Raw genomic sequence first — 26,389 nt, forward strand, 5'->3', positions numbered from 1 at the left:
CACAACCCCCAAATAGACTGGGCCCTGGGACGTGTCACATTTCAGTCTTCCTATTGCATTTCCCACTGCATCTCCTCCGCTCCTGGTTCTCTGCTGGTCTTGGCCTCATCTCCTCGGGTATTACCCGCTAAATATGAGGAATATGCGGATGTCTTTGAGAAAGCGGGGGCAGACACCTTACTCCCCGGGGCCCCGCTGCCGTACGGATGGTTATACAACTTGTCTGAGCCCGAGACCCAGGCGCTGAGGGATTACATTGAGGAGAGCCTGGCGAAGGGCTTCATCCGCCCGTCCACCTTCCCAGTCGGTGCAGGTATCTTTTTTGTGGGGAAGAAGGACGGGGGTCTTCGGCCCTGTGTGGACTACCGGGGCCTTAACATCACCAGGAAAAATAAATACCCTCTCCCTCTCATCCCTGATCTCCTGGACCGAGTGAAGGATGCCAGAGTGTTCTCCAAGATCGATCTCTGGGGGGCCTACAATCTTGTGTGGATCAGCTCAAACAGTGACTTCAGGTGTCATTTAAACAATAGTCTTTCATTTTGTTCAACACAGCCTTAACAAATGCTCGCTTACTTCAGCGGGTAAACAGAAAGAAACATAGTTCATATGAAATGGTATAACTCACAGTCCTCTGTAGTTCCAGAGTTCCACCACCCGCTGGAGAGGGGGAAAAGAAAGTAGGTAATGACAGGCTTCTCCACAGCAACACAGCTACACACCACACAGCTTTACTCCCAGTCTGTTACACTTCCAGACTAGGAACCACACCCCCAGCTCTCCTGGGATTCCTGGCTTAAATAGGCCAGCCAACACCTGGCCTGGATACGTGGGAGTAGTCATCCCACCCTGCTCTTTGACTACTCCAATGAAACCCGGCCCGGATCAGCTGCAGCTAGCAGCTAAACTACCTCTAGCAACTGTCAGTAACCTAGGGTTGCTGACAAAACATTACCGGTTCATTTCACTGAGGCCAGGCACCTCGGTGACACGTATCTATCATCTATTATGGCACCTTGTGCCTTCTCACAGGGCGATGAATGGAAGACGGCTTTTCGTTCCAGATTCGGTCATTTTGAGTATCTGGTGATGCCCTTCGGGCTGTGCAACGCCCCAGCTACCTTCCAAAGCTTTATCAACGATGTCTTCCACGATCTTCTAGACACATACGTGGTAGTGTATCTGGATGACATCCTTATTTTTTCCCACACACTCCAGCAGCATGAGAGACATGTGAAGGTAGTCCTCCAACGCCTTCGGACACATTGACTCTATGGGAAACTGGAGAAAAGCATCTTTGAGGTTCCTTCTATTGAATTCTTGGGATACATACTGTCCCCCCGGAAAAGTGGAGATGGATCCCAAGAAGGTTCAGACCATCCTAGAATGGCCTATCCCACGAAACGACAAATGGTCCAACAGTTCATCGGTTTCGCAAATTTCTACAGTCGATTCATCCGGGATTTCTCGGCCATATGCGCTCCTATTACGGTCCTAACCGGGAACAACGTTCCATTTGTATGGACCCCTGCCACTCACAAGGCCTTCCAAACCCTCCAAAGGCTTTTCACACAAGCTCCGGTACTGGCGCAGCCTGACACCGCTCTCCCCTTCTACCTGGAGACAGATGCATCAGAGAAAGCAGTCGGGGCAGTTCTCTCCCAAAGACAAGGGGAGAAACAACTTCTACACCCAGTGGCATTCCACTCCCGCAAGTTAACCAAGGCGGAACGCAACTACAATGTGGGCGAGAGGGAACTACTGGCCATAAAGAACGCGCTGGAGGAGTGGCGGCATCTACTGGAGGGAGCCAAGCATCCGGTAACCGTCTATACTGATCACCGTAACCTAGAATACCTTCGTACTGCTAAGAGGTTATGGCCCGGCAAGCCAGGTGGGCCCTCTTCTTTTCCAGCTTCACCCTCCAGATAACATATCATCCTGAATCAAAGAACGGGAAGGCCGATACCCTCTCCTGTCTTCATGACTCCTGTGTTTTTGCGTCCGGAAACCATCCTTCCAAGCACCTATTTTCTGGCCACACAACATTTATTACTCGAAGAGATCCGACAAGCCAGCATGACCGTACCATCATAAGCAGCACACCTGCCCCAAAGGCAGGGTGTCACGGATGATGTTGCAGATAGCTGGAAGTTATGGATAAACATCCGACTGGCTTGATCCCAAACTAGAGAATAAAGGTGACCCCTATACAACCCTAAGGTGACCCCTATACAACAAGAATAAAGGTGACCCCTATACAACCCTAAGAGCTCACCCTAACTGCTAAGCACATACAAGGGTCTCAGAGGTAGACGATTGCATGCCCTCGTACCTAGACTGTGTGACACCTGACAACCCTATAATAGTGAGGGGACACGACCACCGGCTCCCTGCACTCAATACGGAGGGAGTCAGGGTTACCTAGAATCCAGCCAGGAAGAAAACACAATACATGAAAGGACTTATCTGAACAAGCAGCAACAGAAGTCTCCAGCAGTGATCACTACAATCCAGGAAGTAGTATAAACTACAAAGTGAGGCAGTATGGGAGGGAATATAAAGGGAGGCAATTAGTGTAAACAGGTGACAGCTGGGAGAAGGAAAGGAGATGACAAAGTGAAACCAAAACAAAGAACATCATGCAAGAGGTACAGAAGAACGTCTGCTAGACCTTCTCAGAGAGCTGGCGGTGACAGTACCCCTCCCTCTACGAGTGGACTCCGGACACTCAGAGCCCACCTTCTCAGGATGTGACCTATGGAAAGCCCTGATGTGACGAGTGGCCTTAATGTCCGCCACTGGGAACCACATCCTCTCCTCAGGACCATAACCCTCCCATTGAACGAGGTACTGGAGAGAACCGCGGATAATGCGAGAATCCACAATCCTAGAGACCTGAAATTCAAGATTACCATCAAAAACAATCGGAGGAGGAGGCAAAGAGGAGGGTACAGTGGGTTGGACATAAGGTTTTAATAGGGACCTGTGAAAGACATTATGGATCTTCCAAGTCTGAGGAAGATCAAGACGGAAGGCAACGGGATTGATGATGGACAAGATCTTACTAGAAAAGGCCTTAAGCGCATCTACCGACCAGGAGGAAAAATCTACCCCCTTCTTAGTCATATCTTTGAGAAAGTGGAGCGGAATCGATAGCAAAGACAGGTATATTCTTTCCCAAAGTGCATACCTGGAAACCATGTGTTATAGCAAATTGATTATCAATGAGATTGACAGCTGCTCCACTATCTACAAAAATCTCACAAAGAATGTTCTTGCTCTCTAGCACCACCCTGGCAGGTAGGACAAAACGGGAACTACAAGCAAACGGAAAACCTTCAATTTCCACATCAACCTTGCAAATAGTAACAGATGAAAAAATTCTAGAGGTTTTTTTTCTTTTTGTTTCTTTATTACCCTCAGAAAACTCCCTGAATATCCTAGAGGGGCAAACATTTGCCAAATGATTTATACCCCCACAACAGAAACAAACCCTCCTCTGAGAACTGAATCCTCTACTATCAGAGGCATGCAAACCCAGCTGCATGGCCTCCTGCTCAGAGGGAACTGAGAGAGATTGAGGCCCCTGCGCACTGAATGAGACCGCCCCACTGTCCTTGGACTGAATATGACAGGAAGGAGTGGTCTCTCCTCTCTCTCTAAGACGCCTGTCAATCCGAACAGCTAGAGACATGGCAGACTCCAAAGAGGCAGGTCTCTCATGAAAGGCAAATGCGTCTTTCAATCCCTCCGAAAGACCATGGCAAAATAGACTTCGGAGTGCAGCATCATTCTAACCAGTATCAGCTGCCCATCTCCGAAATTCTGAACAATATATCTCTGCGGACTGTTTACCCTGGCATAAAAGATGCAGTTTAGATTCAGCCAGAGCAATACGATCCGGGTTATCATATATCTGCCCCAGGGCTACAAAAAATTCATCCACCGATCGGACGGGCCGTGCCCCCACCGGCAGCGAAAAGGCCCAAGACTGAGCATTATCCCTGAGCAGCGAGATGATGATCCCCACCCTCTGCTCCTCATCACCAGAGGAATGGGGAAGTAGGCGAAAATGGAGTTTGCAAGCCTCTCTAAAACGAACAAAATTCTCACTACCCCCGGAGAACGTATCCGAAAGCGAGATCTTAGGCTCTAAACAAACTCCATGAACGCAAGCAGAACCGGTCACCTGAAACTGAGACACAGTTTTACGGAGATCCGCTAACTCCAGTGAAAGATCCTGCATGCGGTCAATCAAGGCTGAAACCAGATCCATGCTTAAGACGGTAATGGCGGTTTATAATGTCACGGATGATGTTGCAGATAGCTGGAAGTTATGGATAAACATCCGACTGGCTTGATCCCAAACTAAGGAGAATAAAGGTGACCCCTATACAACCATAAGAGCTCACCCTGACTGCTAAGCACATACAAGGGTCTCAGAGGTAGACGATTGCATGCCCTCGTACCTAGACTGTGTGACACCTGACAACCCTATAATAGTGAGGGGACACGACCACCGACTCCCTGCACTCAATACGGAGGGAGTCAGGGTCACCTAGAATCAAGCCAGCAAGAAAACACAATACATGAAAGGACTTATCTGAACAAGCAGCAACAGAAGTCTCCAGCAGTGATCACTACAATCCAGGAAGTAGTATACACCGCAAAGTGAGGCAGTATGGGAGGGAATATAAAGGGAGGCAATTAGTGTAAACAGGTGACAGCTGGGAGAAGGAAAGGAGATGACAAAGTGAAGCCAAAACAAAGAACATCATGCAAGAGGTACAGAAGAACGTCTGCCAGACCTTCTCAGAGAGCTGGCGGTGACACAGGTTCTACGTTACCATCAGGGAAAGGTCTACTTCCCATCGGGTGCCGATCCTGCAACATCATCACGACCACCCAACCGCAGGTCACCGGGGAATACGCAATACCTTAGAGTACGTGCAGAGGCAGTTCTCGTGGCCTTCCCTAGTGGTGAATGTACGGTCCTTTGTGGGTTCATGCACTATCTGTGCCATGCACAAGAGACCCCACACCCGGCCAGTCGGCCCATTACAACCTTTACCCGTGGCAACGGTGCCCTGGAGGGACCTCGCCATGGACTTCGTGGTGGACTTACCTCCTTTACAGGGCCACACTATGATCTTGGTTGTAGTAGATAGATGCACCAAGATGGCCCACTTTATCCTGACTACCGGCCTTCCAACGGCCTAACGTACCTCAAAATTGTTCCTACAGCACGTGTTCCGCCTACATGGACTTCCCTCCTCTATTGTGTCTGATCGGGGTTCGCAGTTCACCTCCCGTTTCTGGAGCCAATTTTGCCGCTGCCTGCACATCACCCGCAACCTGCTTATCATCCCCAGTCCAACGGCCAGACGGAGAGGACGAACCAAACCTTGGAGCAGTATCTCCGCTGCTATTTGTCATACCTACGACTGGGTGGACCTTCTACCTCTGGCAGAATATGCATACAATCAACAGCAGCATACCTCTACGGGACTCTCACCCTTTTATGCCAACACCCTTGTGGGCAGAGTGCCGATACCACCCACTCCCATTCAGGTGGATAACAATGATGAATATGAAGTCCAGGGGATCTTGGACTCCCGTAGGCGCCGTGGAGTCTTGGAATACCTTGTCCACTGGAAGGGATATGGGCCAGAGGAGCGTTCCTGGGAACCAGCAGGTAACCTTCATGCAGACGCCAAGGTCCGTGCATTCCACAGGGCTCATCCTGATCGGCCATCCCAGGTTCGCGTCCGGCGGCCGCTCCTTGGTTGGGGGCTCTGTCAGGGAACCAGGGGGGCTGTTAAGCATCAGGTTCACAGGCGCGGGCGGCGGGTGCAGATGGCTCCTCCTCTTTCTCCTGGCAGGACACCTGACGTCGATGTGGCCAGTGCACCTGCGCGAGTCGGACGGCGGGTGCGCGTGCGCGGTACACAAGCCGCACGCGTGTGCGCGGGTATACGAGCGTAGTGCACACGCGCCATCCCAGACCATAGGTGCTACTCAGGCTGGGGGAGGGCTTCAGCCTCCGTCACTTGCCCTCAGCCTTATGATTGGCTTCTGACTAGGAGGCCTCCTGGTTGCCCGGCAACCAGGGGGGGCGGTCCTGGGTTCACTGTGTACTTAAAGCCAGTCAGAGCCTTGACTCATTGCTGAGTTATTCAACCTTATGGTGAACACCCAGCTCTTCCCTGTGAATCCGCTGTTTATCCTGACTTCCCAGCTACCGACTCCTTGCCTGTTCTCTCGATTACGATTTCTGCTGCCTGCCACGACCCGGAACTGGAACCGACTACTCGATTGGATTGACCTCTTGTACTACGCTAATTTTTGGGATTATTTCATCCCTGCCAAGGGGTTCCACACCTGATCCATTATTCCAGTCCTGACAAGAGGAGAGAATATTTAAAAGAAGAAAAACTGCTACAAGAGGACATAGTTTTAAATTAGAGGGGCAAAGGTTTAAAAGTAATATCAGGAAGTATTACTTTACTGAGAGAGTAGTGGATGCATGGAATAGCCTTCCTGCAGAAGTGGTAGCTGCAAATCCTGTGAAGGAGTTTAAGCATGCATGGGATAGGCATAAGGCCATCCTTCATATAAGATAGGGCCAAGGGCTATTCATAGTATTCAGTATATTGGGCAGACTAGATGGGCCAAATGGTTCTTATCTGCCGACACATTCTATGTTTCTATTTGTGTAATTTTTTTGGTAAATAAATTCCATTAATCCATTCACAATGTCATGCTCTTCCAGATGTTTTTGTAAGATTATTGGGCAGTTTCTCTGCCTACAAGATACAAACCGGATTCCAAAAAAGTTGGGACACTAAACAAATTGTGAATAAAATCTGAATGCAATGATGTGGAGATGGCAAATGTCAATATTTTATTTGTAATAGAACATAGATGACAGATCAAACGTTTAATCCGAGTAAATGTATCATTTTAAAGGAAAAATACGTTGATTCAAAATTTCACGGTGTCAACAAATCCCAAAAAAGTTGGGACAAGTAGCAATAAGAGGCTGGAAAAAGTAAATTTGAGCATAACGAAGAGCTGGAAGACCAATTAACACTAATTAGGTCAATTGGCAACATGATTGGGTATAAAAAGAGCTTCTCAGAGTGGCAGTGTCTCTCAGAAGCCAAGATGGGTAGAGGATCACCAATTCCCACAATGTTGCGCAGAAAGATAATAGAGCAATATCAGAAAGGTGTTACCCAGCGAAAAATTGCAAAGACTTTGCATCTATCATCATCAACTGTGCATAACATCATCCGAAGATTCAGAGAATCTGGAACAATCTCTGTGCGTAAGGGTCAAGACCGTAAAACCATACTGGATGCCCGTGATCTCCGGGCCCTTAAACGACACTGCACCACAAACAGGAATGCTACTGTAAAGGAAATCACAGAATGGGCTCAGGAATACTTCCAGAAACCATTGTCAGTGAACACAATCCACTGTGCCATCCGCCGTTGCCAGCTGAAACTCTACAGTGCAAAGAAGAAGCCATTTCTAAGCAAGATCCACAAGCTCAGGCGTTTTCACTGGGCCAGGGATCATTTAAAATGGAGTGTGGCAAAATGGAAGACTGTTCTGTGGTCAGACGAGTCACGATTCGAAGTTCTTTTTGGAAATCTGGGACGCCATGTCATCCGGACCAAAGAGGACAAGGACAACCCAAGTTGTTATCAACGCTCAGTTCAGAAGCCTGCATCTCTGATGGTATGGAGTTGCATGAGTGCGTGTGGCATGGGCAGCTTGCATGTCTGGAAAGGCACCATCAATGCAGAAAAATATATTCAGGTTCTAGAACAACATATGCTCCCATCCAGACGTCATCTCTTTCAGGGAAGACCCTGCATTTTTCAACAAGATAATGCCAGACCACATTCTGCATCAATCACAACATCATGGCTGCGTAGGAGAATGATCCGGGTACTGAAATGGCCAGTCTGCAGTCCAGATCTTTCACCTATAGAGAACATTTGGCGCATCATAAAGAGGAAGGTGCAACAAAGAAGGCCCAAGATGATTTAACAGTTAGAGGCCTGTATTAGACAAGAATGGGAGAGCATTTCTATTTCTAAACTTGAGAAACTGGTCTCCTCGGTCCCCAGACGTCTGTTGAGTGTTGTAAGAAGAAGGGGAGAAGGCCTTGTCCCAACTTTTTGGGGATTTGTTGACACCATGAAATTCTGATTCAACATATTTTTCCCTTAAAATGGTACATTTTCTCAGTTTAAACTTTTGTTCCGTGATTTATGTTCTATTCTGAATAAAATATTAGAAGTTGGCACCTCCACCTCCACATCATTGCATTCAGTTTTTATTCACGATTTGTATAGTGTCCGAACTTTTTTGGAATCCGGTTTGTATTATCACAGATGCTTGGTTTACTTTTGCAGTTCTCAAAACTAAATTTGACTCAGCAGAGATCACATGCCTCTTCTTCACAAATGCAAAAATGTTATAACATGAACAGAGTTGAGAAAAATACCTTAATCCTAACTTCTACAAACCTATGAATACAGAATCAACCTAATCAAACTAATATGAAAAGTTGTTATTCTAAAAATCTTCATCTACTATTAGAGGTTATACCAGAAAGAATTAGTCTTTATGTAGAAAACTATGATTTAAATCAAGCCTTACTGACTAGTGATTTAAATCAAATCCACCCTGCTTCCATATCACGATGTGTTCGGCCCGAGCACCCAAGCACTACGGTGCTCGATCAACACTACCCGTTATATCATATATCATATTTATCTACGAGCAGAATTACAGGCTTCGGACCACCCCCCCATAAGAGTGACATCCACACGCCCCCAAAACAGTGACATCCACAGCGCCCCCAAAACAGTGACATCCACAGCGCCCCCCAAAACAGTGACATCCACAGCGCCCCCAAAACAGTGACATCCACAGCGCCCCCAAAACAGTGACATTCACAGCGCCCCCAAAACAGTGACATCCACAGCGCCCCCAAAACAGTGACATCCACAGTGCCCCCAAAACAGTGACATCCACAGCGCCCCCAAAACAGTGACATCCACAGCGCCCCCAAAACAGTGACATCCACAGCGCCCCCAAAACAGTGACATCCACAGCGCCCCCAAAACAGTGTCATCCACAGCGCCCCCAAAACAGTGTCATCCACAGCGTCCCCAAAACAGTGTCATCCACAGCGTCCCCATAACAGTGACATCCGTGGCGCCACCATAACAATGTCATCCACAGTGTTAAATGAATTCAGCCACTAATCTCACACTGCCCACATATAAAAAGTGATACCCCACATCATATATATTTCAGTTCAGCCCGGCCCAAATTCATTTAACCCTTTAAAAACACCAGTTACTTATTGAAATCAGTGACATTGTCCGTCTGTCCACTTTGTGCCCAGAACCGGTTTGGGCTGAACTCCCCTGCATATGGTGCGGGCACCATCCTCTGTATGTCACCAGTGTGAGATCAGTGTCCGAATTCATTTCATTCTGCCCATTTTGTGCCCCTCTTTTGTATTTTATTGCCGCTTTCATCCGATTTCCCCTTGGTACGCTCACTGCAACTTTTGAATAAGAAACCAACTTCTGCCTCGTGTCGTATATTTATATATCCTTGGGGGTGTGATCCTCTTCTTGCAGTGCCACTCATTTTTATCCAGTCATGTTTTTAGTGATTTTTAGAAAAGTATGAATTCTTATGTTTTGGGTGTTCCAGTCCCCTGTTCCAGTCCACGTCTCTGAGATCTCCTGGATATGTCTTCTATATAAAGCCCCCTGTTCCAGTCCACGTCTCTGAGATCTCCTGGATATGTCTTTTATATAACGCCCCCTGCTCCAGTCCACGTCTCTGAGATCTCCTGGATATGTCTTCTATATAACGCCCCCTGCTCCAGTCCACGACTCTGAGATCTCCTGGATATGTTTTCTATATAACGCCCCCTGCTCAAGTCCACATCTCTGAGATCTCCTGGATATGTTTTCTATATAACGCCCCCTGCTCCAGTCCACGTCTCTGAGATCTCCTGGATGTCTTCTATATAACGCCCCCTGTTCCAGTCCACGTCTCTGAGATCTTCTGGATATGTCTTCTCTATAACGCCCCCTGCTCCAGTTCACGTCTCTAATCTCCTGGATATGTCTTCTATATAACGCCCCCTCCTCCAGTCCACGTCTCTGATCTCCTGGATATGTCTTCTATATAACTCCCCCTGCTCCAATCCACGTCTCTGAGATCTCCTGGATATGTCTTCTATATAATGTCCCCTGCTCCAATCCACGTCTCTCAGATCTCCTGGATATGTCTTCTATATAACGCCACCTGTTCTAGTCCACGTCTCTGATCTCCTGGACATGTCTTCTATAAAACGCCCCCTGTTCCAGTCCATGTCTGAGATCTCCTGAATATGTCTTCTATATAATGCCCCCTCCTTCAGTCCACGTCTCTGAGATCTCCTAGATATATCTTCTATATAACGCCCACTGCTCCAGTCCACGTCTCTGAGATCTCCTGGTTATGTCTTCTATATAACGCCCACTGCTCCAGTCCACGTCTCTGAGATCTCCTGGATATGTCTTCTATATAATGCCCCCTGTTCCAGTCCATGTCTCTGAGATCTCCTGGATATGTCTTCTATATAACACCCCCTGCTCCAGTCCACGTCTGAGATCTCCTGGATATGTATTCTATATAACGCCCCCTGCTCCAGTCCACGTCTCTGACATCTCCTGGATATGTCTTCTATATAACTCCCCCTGTTCCAGTCCACGTCTCTGAGATCTCCTGGATATGTCTTCTATATAACGCCCCCTGCTCCAGTCCACGTCTGAGATCTTCTGAATATGTCTTCTATAGAATCCTGGGTATTTACTTCCTCATTTATATTCTCGGAAATCTGTTGATTACCACCAGACAGAGCTACAGATCTTTCTGGCTTTGGAGACTTAACATATGTTGATCTGGTGAGTTTTCCACTTACTTGAAAGGGGCGTTTCCTCCTCCTCTGACAATCCTTCACCATGGAGCGTCTGGCACTTTTATTTCTTCCAGCATCTACTTGAGGAGTCAGATTCCAGGCTGTGCTGCCAGAAGAAATAGGCATCTTTTAATCTCACAGATAGCCCCTGACATAACTGACTACGAAGTGCAGGATCATTCCACTCCGAGTCATTAGCCCATCTTCTAAATTCAGCACAATACGACTCAGCAGTATGTTCTCCCTGGCACAGGCTGCGCAACTTAGATTCAGCGATAGAGACCCGGTCTGGGTCATCATAAATCAGGCCCAGGGCTCTGAAAAATTCATCCACCGACCGGAGGGACTGAGAATCGGTCGGCAGAGAAAAAGCCCAAGACTGAGCGTCACCTTTTAGCAGAGAAATAATAATCCCTACTCTTTGGTTTTTCGTCTCCAGATGAAATCGGACGCAGACGAAAATACAATTTACAGGACTCCCTGAACCGAACAAAGTTATCACTTCCCCCGGAAAACCTATCAGGGACAGCGACCTTAGGTTCCAGGCAGACCTGGTTTCCCCCGGCAGCGCCAAACGCCAAAGTACTCTGACACCGTGCAACCGAATTGCGGAGGTCAGCTACCTCCAAAGACAAACCCTGCATGCGATTAACCAAAGCATCAATAGTTTCCATTTTGCAAACAGCAAGGGAAAAATGATGGTATGGCGGGTTATAATGTCACGGTAGGTAAGATAAGAGAAGGAAACAGAACATGGCAAAGCAAACAAAACAACTGACTAGGCCCTAAATGCTAGGGAACAAAGGGGTAACCTCCTAGCAATCCCTAAAACACTTTCCCTAAGCTGCTATGCCCATGTGCATTTCTCGATGGTAGATATGCACATGCCCACGTACCTAGGACTATAACACACTGAACCAAACCCTCAGCTGTAGGGAAAAGGGAAAGAGACACCCAGCTCCTTCAACAAACGAAGGAGCTAGCGTCACCCTAGAGGCCTAGTAAAATTAGACACAGAAGGAAAAAGGGAAAAGGACTTATCTAGAGATGTGTTGGAGCAGACGATCCACCAAACTCCCAGAGCTCACACAAGGCAGAACTATAACCCGCAAAGGCTATAGGGAGAGGGAGGAATAAATAGCCTCAATTACCTAAAGAACAACACCTGGGAGGAGGTGGGATTCTGTTCAAACCCACAACAAATCAAACTGTCAGATCTCCTCAGAACACCCATAGGGCAGGGTGTGACAATCCCGGACCAGAACATCCAATTTGTTGGAGACCAGATGAAGTGTCCTTTAGTTGATCCCCCATGTTGGGGGACAAGATTTTGTTAGGGAAATATCCCTTCACCTATGATTGTTGGAATCCAAATTAAAAGGATTCGATACGAGCGCTCGGGAAACTGACACAGTTATTGGACATAGCTGGATCAGATTTCTTTATTCAAAGACATAAAGAAACAATATATGCTTCAAACAGAAAAAAACAAAAAACATCACATTACAAACATGATATTTGCAGTTATCTCTCCTCTCCACCCCCTCCCTCACTTCCTGAGACACAGACTATATATCTGATAGAGAGGAAACTGTGGTGAGGGGTGTGTGGGTGCGATCAACACACATAGACTGACTTTTTGACCTTGTTTTTAGACTTTATTATTATCTGTCTATTTAACCCTGTAAGATGCCTTTAGGACCTGACCTAAATCTCCCATATACACAAGATGGAGGACATTTTTATAGAAAATGGATTCTCATCCCTCACACATGCACCTTGACAGGTGCATGGGAGAGCTGAGGAAGCAGATAAGAGACGATCTGGTTCAATCACTTTGTGAAATGAGTCCAGAAATAAAGCAATATTGTTAGTGATGGGACTGGCTCTCTCCCAGATAGGATTTGCCCATGCCATGGACTTTCCTTCTAGATGGGAAATAATAAATACCACTTTAGCACGTTCAGAAGGAAATTGGTAACATAAAAGTTCAAAAAGGATGGTGCACAGTTTCAGGAATCCTCTGCATGACTTGGGATCTCAATTGTAGTTAGGAGACGGAGACAAACGTGGACCAGAATTAGGATGAGCAGTAATAGTCACAGGAATAGTGGCAGATGAGACCATAGGAGTCTGTTCAGGTTGAATTGTCGCAGAAAAGGAATCCAGATGAGCAGTCACATGCTGAAGATAAGATGTTACTTGCTTCTGAATGGTACGCTGTTGTTGCAGTTGACATAGGACTTTGGCCATGTCAGGTTATAAGTCAACAGAATCCATGGCCTGAGCGTACTGTTACGACCAGTGGGTGGGACCCATTGGTCAAACCAGAGATCTTGTGGATTCTCTGTGTCAACCTAGGGATGGTAGCCACTATCCCCTAGGGTGTTATTCAGGAGACAAGACTCAGCAAGAGAGAAACTGAACCACTACCTACAGTATCAGTAAACATGGCTGACAGCTGACTTACTGAGTCAGACAACAGGTAACACTTCAATATCTCAAGATGCGGTTAGAACCGCAGTTAGTGTGAACTGAGTCCAATAGCAGACACGGTGGTGAGAAGTGCTATTTTGCAGAGAGGACTGGAGTAATGGTAGCAGATGATAATGATGGTTGTCAGAGACAGAAGCTGAAGTGTGCTCAGAGACAAGCCAGAGATCAGAAGTCGGTACCAGGTAGGAGTGCGGTACAGAGGATCAGACAGGTTCAGTGTCAGACAGGTCCGGTAGTTGATGCAGCCAAACAGAATGGTCAAACAGGCTGGGTCAACCACAGAAGATCAGAACAGAACACATTCTCTATTATTTGTAGTTTCTCAATGCTTAGGTAACTTCCTAGGAGAGGAAGCTGCTATTCATACTTGTAACCCCACCCAGGGGCTGTGCTGGGAGGCAGGAAGCACGCACCCCTGGAATCATAAATGACAGAAAGCTGCGGGCGCGCACCCCTATGGAACGCTAGCATGGGATGGAGCACAGAGGCAGCATGGCCAAGGGTTCGTCTGGCAGGCGCGCGCCTGCCCTATCTGGCGGAGACAGCAACGGGCAGCGAGGCAGGAGATGCTGGGATATGACAGGTGAGACAGAGGGAGGTATGGCAAAAGGCCCAGGCCTAACAACTGTATGAGGTCAGATCAACGGTCCACAGACATAGAAACAGGCGAACATAAAGGGCCCATGTCACACGCACATCTGAGTTCTTGGAGCGCCAATAAAAACATGACACCCTGCAAATTACATAACACACATAAAAAATTATAAAAATGTAAGTGGTTCCTCTCCACACATTTACTACCTCAATTTATACAGTCACTTTTTCCTTGCTATTAATATGACTTATTGTTAGTATGCACACATGCTTTACTTGTCTTCATACAAGTACCCAACTTTCCTGTAACTCAACAACGCATTCACACACAGCTATTCATAGCCACAACCAGAACTGCACCAAGAGAAAGAAAGATCTTATAACCGTAATTGTTCGTTTCTGGCTAATATTGCCCATTTCTCTTCTCTTCTACAAACGGAAAGTTAGACAAACAGATGCAAATCCAATTATTCAAGACAAAATAGTAAAAAGTGCATATAACAGGTCAACAAAATCAATACAATGCCATGTAGACTTAATTCATAAGGGACATCCTATCTTATATGCAAATAATCATTTAAATTGTTTAGTATGTAAGTATATACACTCACCTAAAGAATTATTAGGAACACCTGTTCTATTTCTCATTAATGCAATTATCTAGTCAACCAATCACATGGCAGTTGCTTCAATGCATTTAGGGATGTGGTCCTGGTCAAGACAATCTCCTGAACTCCAAGCTGAATGTCAGAATGGGAAAGAAAGGTGATTTAAGCAATTTTGAGCATGGCATGGTTGTTGGTGCCAGACGGGCCGGTCTGAGTATTTCACAATCTGCTTGAGGGATGCACATCCAGGGCACAAAGCTCCCGTTCCATCACATGCCAAAGATGCTCTATTGGGTTGAGATCTGGTGACTGTGGGGGCCATTTTAGTACAGTGAACTCATTGTCATGTTCAAGAAACCAATTTGAAATTATTCGAGCTTTGTGACATGGTGCATTATCCTGCTGGAAGTAGCCATCAGAGGATGGATACATGTTCTCATTCTGTTTACGCCAAATTCGGACCATTTGAATGTCTCAACAGAAATCGAGACTCATCAGACCAGGCAACATTTTTCCAGTCTTCAACAGTCCAATTTTGGTGAGCTCGTGCAAATTGTAGCCTCTTTTTCCTATTTGTAGTGGAGATGAGTGCTACCCGGTGGGGTCTTCTGCTGTTGTAGCCCATCCGCCTCAAGGTTGTGCGTGTTGTGAGTTCACAAATGCTTTGCTGCATACCTTGGTTGTAACGAGTGGTTATTTCAGTCAACGTTGCTCTTCTATCAGCTTGAATCAGTCGGCCCATTCTCCTCTGACCTCTAGCATCCACAACGCATTTTTGCCCACAGGACTGCCGCATACTGGATGTTTTTCCCTTTTCACACCATTCTTTGTAAACCCTAGAAATGGTTGTGCGTGAAAATCCCAGTAACTGAGCAGATTGTGAAATACTCAGACCGGCCCGTCTGGCACCAACAACCATGCCACGCTCAAAATTGCTTAAATCACCTTTCTTTCCCATTCTGACATTCAGTTTGGAGTTCAGGAGATTGTCTTGACCAGGACCACATCCCTAAATGCATTGAAGCAACTGCCATCTGATTGGTTGACTAGATAATTGCATTAATGAGAAATAGAACAGGTGTTCCTAATAATTCTTTAGGTGAGTGTATATACATACAGGTGAAACTCCAAAAAAATGAATATCGTGCAAAAGTTTATTGATTTCAGTAATGCAACTTAAAATTAGAATTTTGTGAAAAGGTTCAATATTCTAGGCTCAAAGTGTCACATTCTAGTCAGCTAATTAATCCATACCTCCTGAGCTAGGGGTACCTCAAAATTGTGACTTTGGCGTTTTCATAAGCTGTAAGCCATAATAATCCAAATTATAACAAATAAAGGCTTGAAATATCTTGCTTAGCATGTAATGCATCTATCTCATATATTAATTTCACCTTTTAAGTTGCATTACTAAAAATAAATGAACTTTGCACGATATTATAATTTTTTGTTTCACCTGTACATATATATATATATATATATAAATATATAATTTGTGGTCATGGCTGCGTGTGAGAGAACCTTGTGTGGAAGAAGTGGTGAGGATCAGACCTGACCTGTTTACCTACTACTGACCTGGACTGGATGGCTGGTGGTGTGCCCTTAGCCATGAACGAGGGTAGGCCTATAAGGGGGCACACCCTGGTAAGATATAGGAAGAAGGAAGGGTGGGTGGGGCACAGAGAGCTCACGGGCATCGGAGGATAGTGCGCCTTCGTATTTAAAGGCACCTCCGCCCCTCCCACAAATACAGGCTGAATTGTCAGCCTTAACTACTTGTGATCATGGCTGCAGATGAGCGGACCTTGTGTGGAAGAAGTGGTGAGGATCAGACCTGACCTGTTTACCTACTACTGACCTGGACTAGATGGCTGGTGGTGTGCCCTTAGCTATAAACGAGGGTAGGCCTATAAGGGGGCAAAAAGCAAGCCAGGTAGCGTAGAAAGGAGTTTATTAGAAACGCAGCAAATCATAAAAACAAACTACAGAAGGCCTCAGATATCTCCACGTGAGGGTTCGGAATGTACCGACCGTAACATGAAGAGTGCCAGCGACCCATTTTTTGAATGATGTGACCTGGAACATTGTGCTTTGAAGCTGCAGATGCAGCCCCAATACGGAAGGAATGCCCCGAAATGGTTTTCGGGTCATACCCTAAACTGGCCGCTAGTAAGCGGATGTGCGAAATAAACTGGGATGAAGTGATGGACCTAACCTTGAACGGGAGCAAAGGGCTCTCTTGGGCCGAGTCGTCCAAAGCCACCAGTAACTTCTGGAAAACCTGAACCGGGCACCATTCATTGAAAGTCTGGAAGTACCTGATTTCTACCGGTGGCCCCACTTGGCAATTTTGGAAGAAGCGAGGTACAGTACGAATTGGTCGTTGCACCAGACTAGTTGACCCCTGGTTAAACCCTTGACTCTGGCAGGGGTGTTGGTGAACTCCCCTGGCGTTAAGAAACCGTAAAAGCTAAGATACATGGCCGCTTTGATAACTGTGCTAGAAAGGAGCCCAAAAGGATTGCCATCTAGGGAGGTGGAAAGCTCTCCTGATACCGGCTGTCTGTGAGTGCCAGTCCCCGCGCTGCTCTTTTGTATGCCCCTGAGGGTAGCTTTTATCGCCTGTGACAAGAAAACCTTCCTACTGTCTGGATCTTCCAACGTGAGGAAATGCTGTACCCTGGCCAGGTATAATTTTATGGAGTTGTAGGAAAGTTTGAGTTCCGAGTGGCAGTACGCCAAAAAGGCCATGATGTGTGCGGTCTTGCTGGTATTATGTCTTGGGTGAAGGAGTGTGAATCTGTTGAATACATTCCAGCCGGTTTTATAATTTCTAGACATGTTGATAGACAAACACTTTTGCACCATATTTTTTGCTGAATCAATGTAAGATTTTAATCCATGACCATGGAAAGCTGGAGGGGATAAACCTGCTCGTTTTGCCTCCAGCATTTTGCCTCCAGCATTGCCTAGAAAAAATTGCGAAAATTAAATCGTGACAAGGCATCTGTGGCGACATTTTGTTTGCCCTGGATGTGCCTGCATGTTATATGAAAACTCTGGCACAGGCAAAGCCAGACCAACCTGCGGACAAAAGACATGATGAAAGGTGACTTGGATCTGCCTTTGGCGATGATGTCTACTACCGCCTGGTTGTCGGTGATGAAAACTACTGAAGAGTTGGCCCATTGACTGCCCCAAACTTGGGCCGCTGCTACAATTGGGTACACCTCTAGCAATGGGAAAGACTTCAAAGCACACTGAGCTGAAGATACTTCTTTGTCCAGGAACCAGCAAACCACTGATTCCTGCTGATTGCTGCGTAACCTGCAGAGGCGGCGGTGTCCGTAAAGATCATCGCCGATGCGGGACCCCATTGAGGAACGAACATGGAGACCCCATTCCAATTGGAGAGGAACGTATTCCACATTGCCAAATCGGCGAATGCTTGGCTGTCTAAGCAGATGGGGCTATCCTGCTCGGGGGCTGAGGGAAGTAACTGCAACAACCGGGAGGTGAAGGCCTTGCCTTGGGGAATGATTCTGGTAGCAAAATTTAACATGCCCAGCAAAGATTGCAATTCTACTTTAGTAAAAATTCTGGAACCTACTGATTTGGATATCTCTTCTCTGATTTTTGAGAGCTTCTCCTCCTGTAGCCTAGCTTCCATTTTAATGGTATCTAAAACTACACCTAGGAAGGTGATTACCGTCGAGGGGCCTTCTACCTTTGAAGATGCGACGGGGACGTTAAGTTCAGAGAAGATCTGGAGAAGGGACCTGAGTTTGCTGGGTCTGCAGTCTGGTGGCTCTACCAACAGGAAATCATCTAGGTAATGAATGACCAGCGGGCAATCAGCAGTTGACTAAAATCCAATGCAGAGCCTGCGCAAATTGATTGAACAGCCAGGGACTGCTCTTGGACCCGAAGGTCAAACGGCTTGCAAAGTAGTACAGGTCTTGCCATTTAATGCCATAAAACTTCCAGAGCTGCGGGTGGATAAGCAGCAGCTTGAAAGCGTCCGGGATGTCTACTTTGGATAGCCAAGCCCCACTGCCTACATTGAGGATGAGATGGAGGGCATCAATGACTGAGAACCATGAGGCACAGAGAGATCGTAAATCAGACGTTTTTTATTGGAGAATTTTTTAGCCACAATGCCAATGGGGCTGACCCTCCAATAATTAAAGGGTACAGTGGAAAATGGCCCGATAAGGAACCCCTTCTCTAATTCGGACTGTATTAAGACTCCTACCGAGTCGGGATCCCTGGCGGCTGAGAGGAGATTAGGACCCTTCCAAGTGGACAGGGGAAGAGCGACTAGACCCATGTGGAACCCCTCGGCAAACCCGGATGTTAAGAAATGGACGAATCGGGAATTGGGATGGTCTTGGAGGAATGCTGCCAAGAGGTCCAAGTTAACCCCGGCTAGTCATGAGATCCTGGATGAACTCTGTGGGCATGCTGTCAGGGGGTGGGCTCTAAAACAAATAGAGCAAATGTGCAGGGCTCTACATTTGTTGTAGTTATAGATGGCCATGTTGTAATTGTTGCAAATATGGCTGTTGCCCAGGAAAACTATGGAGCGGCCCAATTTATCAGTTGATGGGGCAGGTCTCTGCGGAAAACCACAGGTACTTGGAAGGAATCTGCCCTGAGAGATGGGAGGAACTGCGTTAGGGCACCAATCTGAAGAGTGGAGGATGGAGTGGCAAGAAGCACATGCTGGAGCCTTGAGGCCAGCGAAATGGCGACAAAAGAGCTCCATATCCATGGAAGCCCAGTTGGTGGTGTGCTGAAATTGAGCAAGAGTGGCAGCTACCTTGGCGGAAAACGAGCGGTGGTAGTCGTAGAAGGCGTGGCCGCCATACTTGTGACCTATATCCATGACCCTGTACAGATAGGTGTCCAATTCCTCTTGTCTCCCAGGGTGGGCAGAACAAATGATGTTCCTGTATGAACTAAACACCAGAACAAATTCAGGGATGGACAGTTTTTTTTGAGGCGGACGTCCCTGGCTTTTAGGATGATGGAATGCAAGCCATGGTCCTGTTGTCTACTGTGTCATGGGTGGCTATAAGGATGGAAGCTAGATTAATGTCTTTTCCCTCTAGGATATCCTTCCTGATGTTGTCAGGGACAAAATGTGCTGGAGCTACCTCAGGTGTGTATGAGGCCCTACCTGGGGAATGAGAACAGAAAGCAGAGGCCACTGGAACAGGAGGGACAGAGGGACTAGGTGTCAGTCCCCTGGACTCTACAGCAATCAACCTAGCCTGCATGTCTGACACAGAGGTGGCAATGTTGTTGATGGTAGTATGCAACCGTGCCAATGACAGTTGGATGGTCAACATGGGGACTTGTTCCGCCGGTGGAGCCGTTGGCTCAGACACCAAGAGTCTGTATAGCTCTGCCTTCCGGGCCGACGCTGGATAACGAATCACTCGCCTGTTGAGTTCCATAATCAGTTTGGGTACTATCCAACTTCTTAGCGACATGGTGCTGCCATGGCCGGAAGTGGAAGTTTCTGGGATTGATAGGGATTCCTCAACGTCTGATAAGTGAGACATGCTGCGAGTGTGAGATAATAATGACAGAATTAACGGTCGGATGGATGGCCCTGGAGTAAAGAGAGAGACACGAGACCGTGAAGTGAAAAACTAACGAAGTGATGGTGCTGGTGAAGAACGGAGTGTGGGCGCTTACCTGTGCGGAACCTGGGAAAGAAAGTTACAAACTGGCAATGACGTGACTTGAACGGAGAAGGGGGTGGACTGTGGAAAAAGGTGCGCACCAAAGTGATAATGACTAGATGGTACCTGAAGAATGAATCAGGAACAAACAAAGATGAAAAACAACTGGCCCCGGACCTGAATTGTACAGGATGATGAGGTTAGTTCTCATGAGCATGAGAGTGGCGGACCGAGAGATCATGTAAGGTGAGTATATTGATTAAAAATATATGTATATTATATATTTTTTTGGTAACTGATGTGACCTGAAATGTAGCGACTAAAAGCATTGACCTTTATAAATGTAGGCCTGAAAAATGTACCAGGCAATGGCTATTAATGAATTAAAACGTAAGCCTGAATAAACGTGACAGGCAACATACATTAAATAATTAAAAACGTAAGCCAGAATAACGTACCAGGCAACAGACATTAATGAATAAAAACGTGAGCCTGAATATACATGACAGGCAACATACATTATAGATAGGGATGAGCAAACCCGAACTGTATAGTACACGGACCCGAACCCGAACATTTTCGTAAAAGTCTGGGTTCGGGTTCGGTGCTTTCTTGGCGCTTTTTGAAAGGCTGCAAAGCAGCCAATCAACAAGCGTCATACTACTTGCCCCAAGAGGCCATCACATCCATGCCTACTATTGGCATGGCTGTGATTGGCCAGTGCAGCATGTGACCCAGCCTCTATTTAAGCTGGAGTCACGTAGCGCCGCACGTCACTCTGCTCTGATCAGTGTAGGGAGAGGATGCAGCTGCTGCTGTTAGGGCGAGATTAGGCAGGGATTTATTTACTGAAGTGATCGATATACAGCTGTGTATCATACAACCTCTGCTATTCAATTGCTCACTGTTTTAAGGCTGCTTAGAGCGTTTTTCAGTCACTTTTTTCCGGGGTGATCGGCGGCCATTTTATGTCTTGTGGTGCGCCAGCACAAGCTGCCACCAAGTCCATTTTTAACCATCAATAGTGTGTTTGTTTGTTTTTTTGCTATATCCTACATCAGGGGCTTGGCTGTGCTTGCTATTTTATTGAGGGGTAAAATACAATTGCCAAAATAGCAGTACCCTAAATCTGGTGTTTCAGCTGTGGCTAGCCAATTGTAATACTGTCTGCTGTCTGCCGAAGCACAGTTTTTGTTCTGGGTTGAATACAATTCGAAACTTAGCAATTCCCTAAATTAGTGGTTTCTGCTCTATCAGGCCAAGTTTAAATCTATCCATAAAAGGGTATATTAGATTGAAGGTGCGGATAGGGTCATCCTCAATAACTTCACACGCTACCGTGCATTTCCAAGTCTAATTCTGTCCGTAAAAGGGATACCTGTCATCCAGCGCCTAAATACTAGGCCTACAATTTATATTCAGCTAAATCTGTCGTTACTGCTGTGCCTGTATTAGTGTAATACGGTACCTAAATAGATAGCCAGATAGTGTGAGGTGCCTGTAAAAAAAAGGCCTGAATTTGAATTCAATACATTGGGCCAAATAGTTTTTTTCTTATTGTGGTGAACGGTAACAATGAGGAAAACATCTAGTAAGGGACGCGGACATGGTCGTGGTGGTGTTAGTGGACCCTCTGGTGCTGGGAGAGGACGTGGCCGTTCTGCCACAGCCACATGTCCTAGTGAACCAACTACCTCAGGTCCCAGTAGCCACCAGAATTTACAGCGATATTTGGTGGGGCCCAATGCCGTTCTAAGGATGGTAAGGCCTGAGCAGGTACAGGCATTAGTCAATTGGGTGGCCGACAGTGGATCCAGCACGTTCACATTATCTCCCACCCAGTCTTCTGCAGAAAGCGCACAGATGGCGCATGAAAACCAAGCCCATCAGTCTGTCACATCACCCCCATGCATATCAGGGAAACTGTCTGAGCCTCAAGTTATGCAGCAGTCTCTTATGCTGTTTGAAAACTCTGCTGGCAGGGTTTCCCAAGGGCATCCACCTAGCCCTTCCCCAGCGGTGGAAGACATAGAATGCACTGACGCACAACCACTTATGTTTCCTGATGATGAGGACATGGGAATACCACCTCAGCACGTCTCTGATGATGACGAAACACAGGTGCCAACTGCTGCGTCTTTCTGCAGTGTGCAGACTGAACAGGAGGTCAGGGAGGAAGACTGGGTGGAAGACGATGCAGGGGATGATGAGGTCCTAGACCCCACATGGAATGAAGGTCGTGCCACTGACTTTCAGAATTCGGAGGAAGAGGCAGTGGTGAGACCGAGCCAACAGCGTAGCAAAAGAGGGAGCAGTGGGCAAAAGCAGAACACCCGCCGCCAAGAGAGTCCATCTGCTACTGGCCACCGCCATCTGGGACCGAGCACCCCAAAGGCAGCTTCAAGGAGTTCCCTGGCGTGGCAGTTCTTCAAACAATGTGCTGACGACAAGACCCGAGTGGTTTGCACGCTGTGCCATCAGAGCCTGAAGCGAGGCATTAACGTTCTGAACCTTAGCACAACCTGCATGACCAGGCACCTGCATGCAAAGCATGAACTGCAGTGGAGTAAACACCTTAAAAACAAGGAACTCACTTAGGCTCCCCCTGCTACCTCTTCTTCTGCTGCTGTCGCCGCCTCTTCCTCCGCCTCTGGAGGAACGTTGGCACCTGCCGCCCAGCAAACAGAGGATGTACCACCAACACCACCACCTCCGTCACCAAGCATCTCAACCATGTCACACGGCAGCGTTCAGCTCTCCATCTCACAAACATTTGAGAGAAAGCGTAAATTCCCACCTAGCCATCCTCGATCCCTGGCCCTGAATGCCAGCATTTCTAAACTACTGGCCTATGAAATGCTGTCATTCAGGCTGGTGGACACAGACAGCTTCAAACAGCTCATGTCGCTTGCTGTCCCACAGTATGTTGTTCCCAGCCGCCACTACTTCTCCAAGAGAGCCGTGCCTTCCCTGCACAACCAAGTATCCGATAAAATCAAGTGTGCACTGCGCAACGCCATCTGTGGCAAGGTCCACCTAACCACAGATACGTGGACCAGTAAGCACGGCCAGAGACGCTATATCTCCCTAACTGCACACTGGGTAAATGTAGTGGCGGCTGGGCCCCAGGCGAAGAGCTGTTTGGCGCACGTCCTTCCGCCGCCAAGGATCGCAGGGCAACATTCTTTGCCTCCTGTTGCCTCCTCCTCCTAGTCGGCTTCCTCCTCCTCTTCTTCCACCTGCTCATCCAGTCAGCCACACACCTTCACCACCAACTTCAGCACAGCCCGGGGTAAACGTCAGCAGGCCATTCTGAAACTCATATGTTTTGGAGACAGGCCCCACACCGCACAGGAGTTATGGCGGGGTATAGAACAACAGACCGACGAGTGGTTGCTGCCGGTGAGCCTCAAGCCCGGCCTGGTGGTGTGCGATAATGGGCGAAATCTCGTTGCAGCTCTGGGACTAGCCGGTTTGACGCACATCCCTTGCATGGCGCATGTGCTGAATTTGGTGGTGCAGAAGTTCATTCACAACTACCCCGACATGTCAGAGCTGCTGCATAAAGTGCGGGCCGCCTGTGCGCGCTTCCGGCGTTCACATCCTGCCGCTGCTCGCCTGTCTGCGCTACAGCGTAACTTCGGCCTTCCCACTCACCGCCTCATATGCGACGTGCCCACCAGGTGGAACTCCACCTTGCACATGCTGGACAGACTGTGCGAGCAGCAGCAGGCCATAGTGGAGTTTCAGCTGCAGCACGCACGGGTCAGTCGCACTGCGGAACAGCACCACTTCACCACCAATGACTGGGCCTCCATGCGAGACCTGTGTGCCCTGTTGCGCTGTTTCGAGTACTCCACCAACATGGCCAGGGGCGATGACGCCGTTATCAGCGTTACAATACCACTTCTATGTCTCCTTGAGAAAACACTTAGGGCGATGATGGAAGAGGAGGTGGCCCAGGAGGAGGAGGAGGAAGAGGGGTCATTTTTAGCACTTTCAGGCCAGTCTCTTAGAAGTGACTCAGAGGGAGGTTTTTTGCAACAGCAGAGGCCAGGTACAAATGTGGCCAGACAGGGCCCACTACTGGAGGATGAGGAGGACGAGGATGAGGAGGATGAAGCATGTTCACAGCGGGGTGGCACCCAACGCAGCTCGGGCCCATCACTGGTGCGTGGCTGGGGGGAAACGCAGGACGATGACGATACGCCTCCCACAGAGGACAGCTTGTCCTTACCTCTGGGCAGCCTGGCACACATGAGCGACTACATGCTGCAGTGCCTGCGCAACGACAGCAGAGTTGCCCACATTTTAACGTGTGCGGACTACTGGGTTGCCACCCTGCTGGATCCCCGGTACAAAGACAATGTGCCCACCTTACTTCCTGCACTGGAGCGTGATAGGAAGATGCGCGAGTACAAGCGCACGTTGGTAGACGCGCTACTGAGAGCATTCCCAAATGTCATAGGGGAACAAGTGGAAGCCCAAGGCAAAGGCAGAGGAGGAGCAAGAGGTCGCCAACGCAGCTGTGTCACGGCCAGCTCCTCTGAGGGCAGGGTTAGCATGGCAGAGATGTGGAAAAGTTTTGTCACCACGCCACAGCTAACTGTACCACCACCTGATATGGAACGTGTTAGCAGGAGGCAACATTTCACTAACATGGTGGAACAGTACGTGTGCACACCCCTCCATGTACTGACTGATGGTTCGGCCCCATTCAACTTCTGGGTCTCCAAATTGCCCACGTGGCCAGAGCTAGCCTTTTTTGCCTTGGAGGTGCTGGCCTGCCCGGCGGCCAGCGTTTTGTCTGAACGTGTATTCAGCACGGCAGGGGGCGTCATTACAGACAAACGCAGCCGCCTGTCTACAGCCAATGTGGACAAGCTGACGTTCATAAAAATGAACCAAGCATGGATCCCACAGGACCTGTCCATCCCTTGTGCAGATTCGACATTTATAACTACCTCCCCTTAACCATATATTATTGTACTCCAGGGCACTTCCTCATTCAATCCTTTTTTTATTTTCATTTTACCATTATATTGCGGGGCAACCCAAAGTTGAATGAACCTCTCCTCTGTCTGGGTGCCGGGGCCTAAAAATATCTGACAGTGGCCTGTTCCAGTGTTGGGTGACATGAAGCATGATTCTCTGCTATGACATGAAGCCTGATTCTCTGCTATGGGACCTCTCTCCTCTGTCTGGGTCCCGGGGCCTAAAAATATCTGACAGTGGCCTGTTCCAGTGTTGGGTGACAGGAAGCCTGATTCTCTGCTATGACATGAAGCCTGATTCTCTGCTATGGGACCTCTCTCCTCTGTCTGGGTCCCGGGGCCTAAAAATATCTGACAATGGCCTGTTCCAGTGGTGGGTGACATGAAGCCTGATTCTCTGCTATGACATGAAGCCTGATTAACTTGAAGTAAAAGAAAATCCAGCACCTCGTATCTTTGCTTGACGGTGTTTATTCCACAATCCAAAGTGTAAGCGGTAACGGAACCCTCAAAATACAAGCCCCAATGCGGTCTACATGTTTCGAACCAGATGGTTCTTAATCATGACCTCCACAATAAATTTTCAACACAGTATATATATAGACGTGAACTTAACAAATCCCTCCCCTATTAAACTAGCAGGGCGGTGCTGGTCATCCCAGGTGTTCTGATTAGAAGTGTTCACAGAAATTTACGTGCACAAAAACACATTTAAAGTTAAAGTTAAAATCCTGAGTAAGCCATCATGAACAGACATTTCATAGTATAAGGTCCAGCAGATAGTGAGAAAAAATAGAGACAAAGACAGGTAAGGGACATGAAAAAGTAATAATAAATAAGTGAGTAAATGACTCAGTATAAATACACTGAGAGATCCCAGCATAAAAAACGCTCTGTCTGAATACTCCTCTATATCTGCTGGCTACAATAAATCACAGTTCAATTAGGCTATATATTATTTTTCTTCAAAGTTGCTACATGGTGTAATTTGATGCT

General features: G+C 47.5%; 1 protein-coding gene and 1 long non-coding RNA gene across 2 annotated transcripts in view; one reads left to right on the forward strand and one right to left on the reverse strand.

Annotated features, from left to right (window-relative positions):
• The window catches only part of LOC121003625, a 30,579-nt gene extending 19,507 nt beyond the window's left edge, over nt 1-11,072 (reverse strand). Inside the window, exon 1 of the long non-coding RNA XR_005779566.1 lies at nt 11,012-11,072. This is a non-coding gene — a long non-coding RNA (uncharacterized LOC121003625). The remainder of the gene's footprint in view (nt 1-11,011) is intronic.
• LOC121005743 (oocyte zinc finger protein XlCOF6-like) overlaps nt 1-26,389 on the forward strand; it is a 177,776-nt gene that overhangs the window by 97,424 nt on the left and 53,963 nt on the right. The window lies entirely within an intron of this gene.

Source organism: Bufo bufo, chromosome 6, assembly GCF_905171765.1.
Source record: "Bufo bufo chromosome 6, aBufBuf1.1, whole genome shotgun sequence".
NCBI lineage: Eukaryota > Metazoa > Chordata > Amphibia > Anura > Bufonidae > Bufo > Bufo bufo.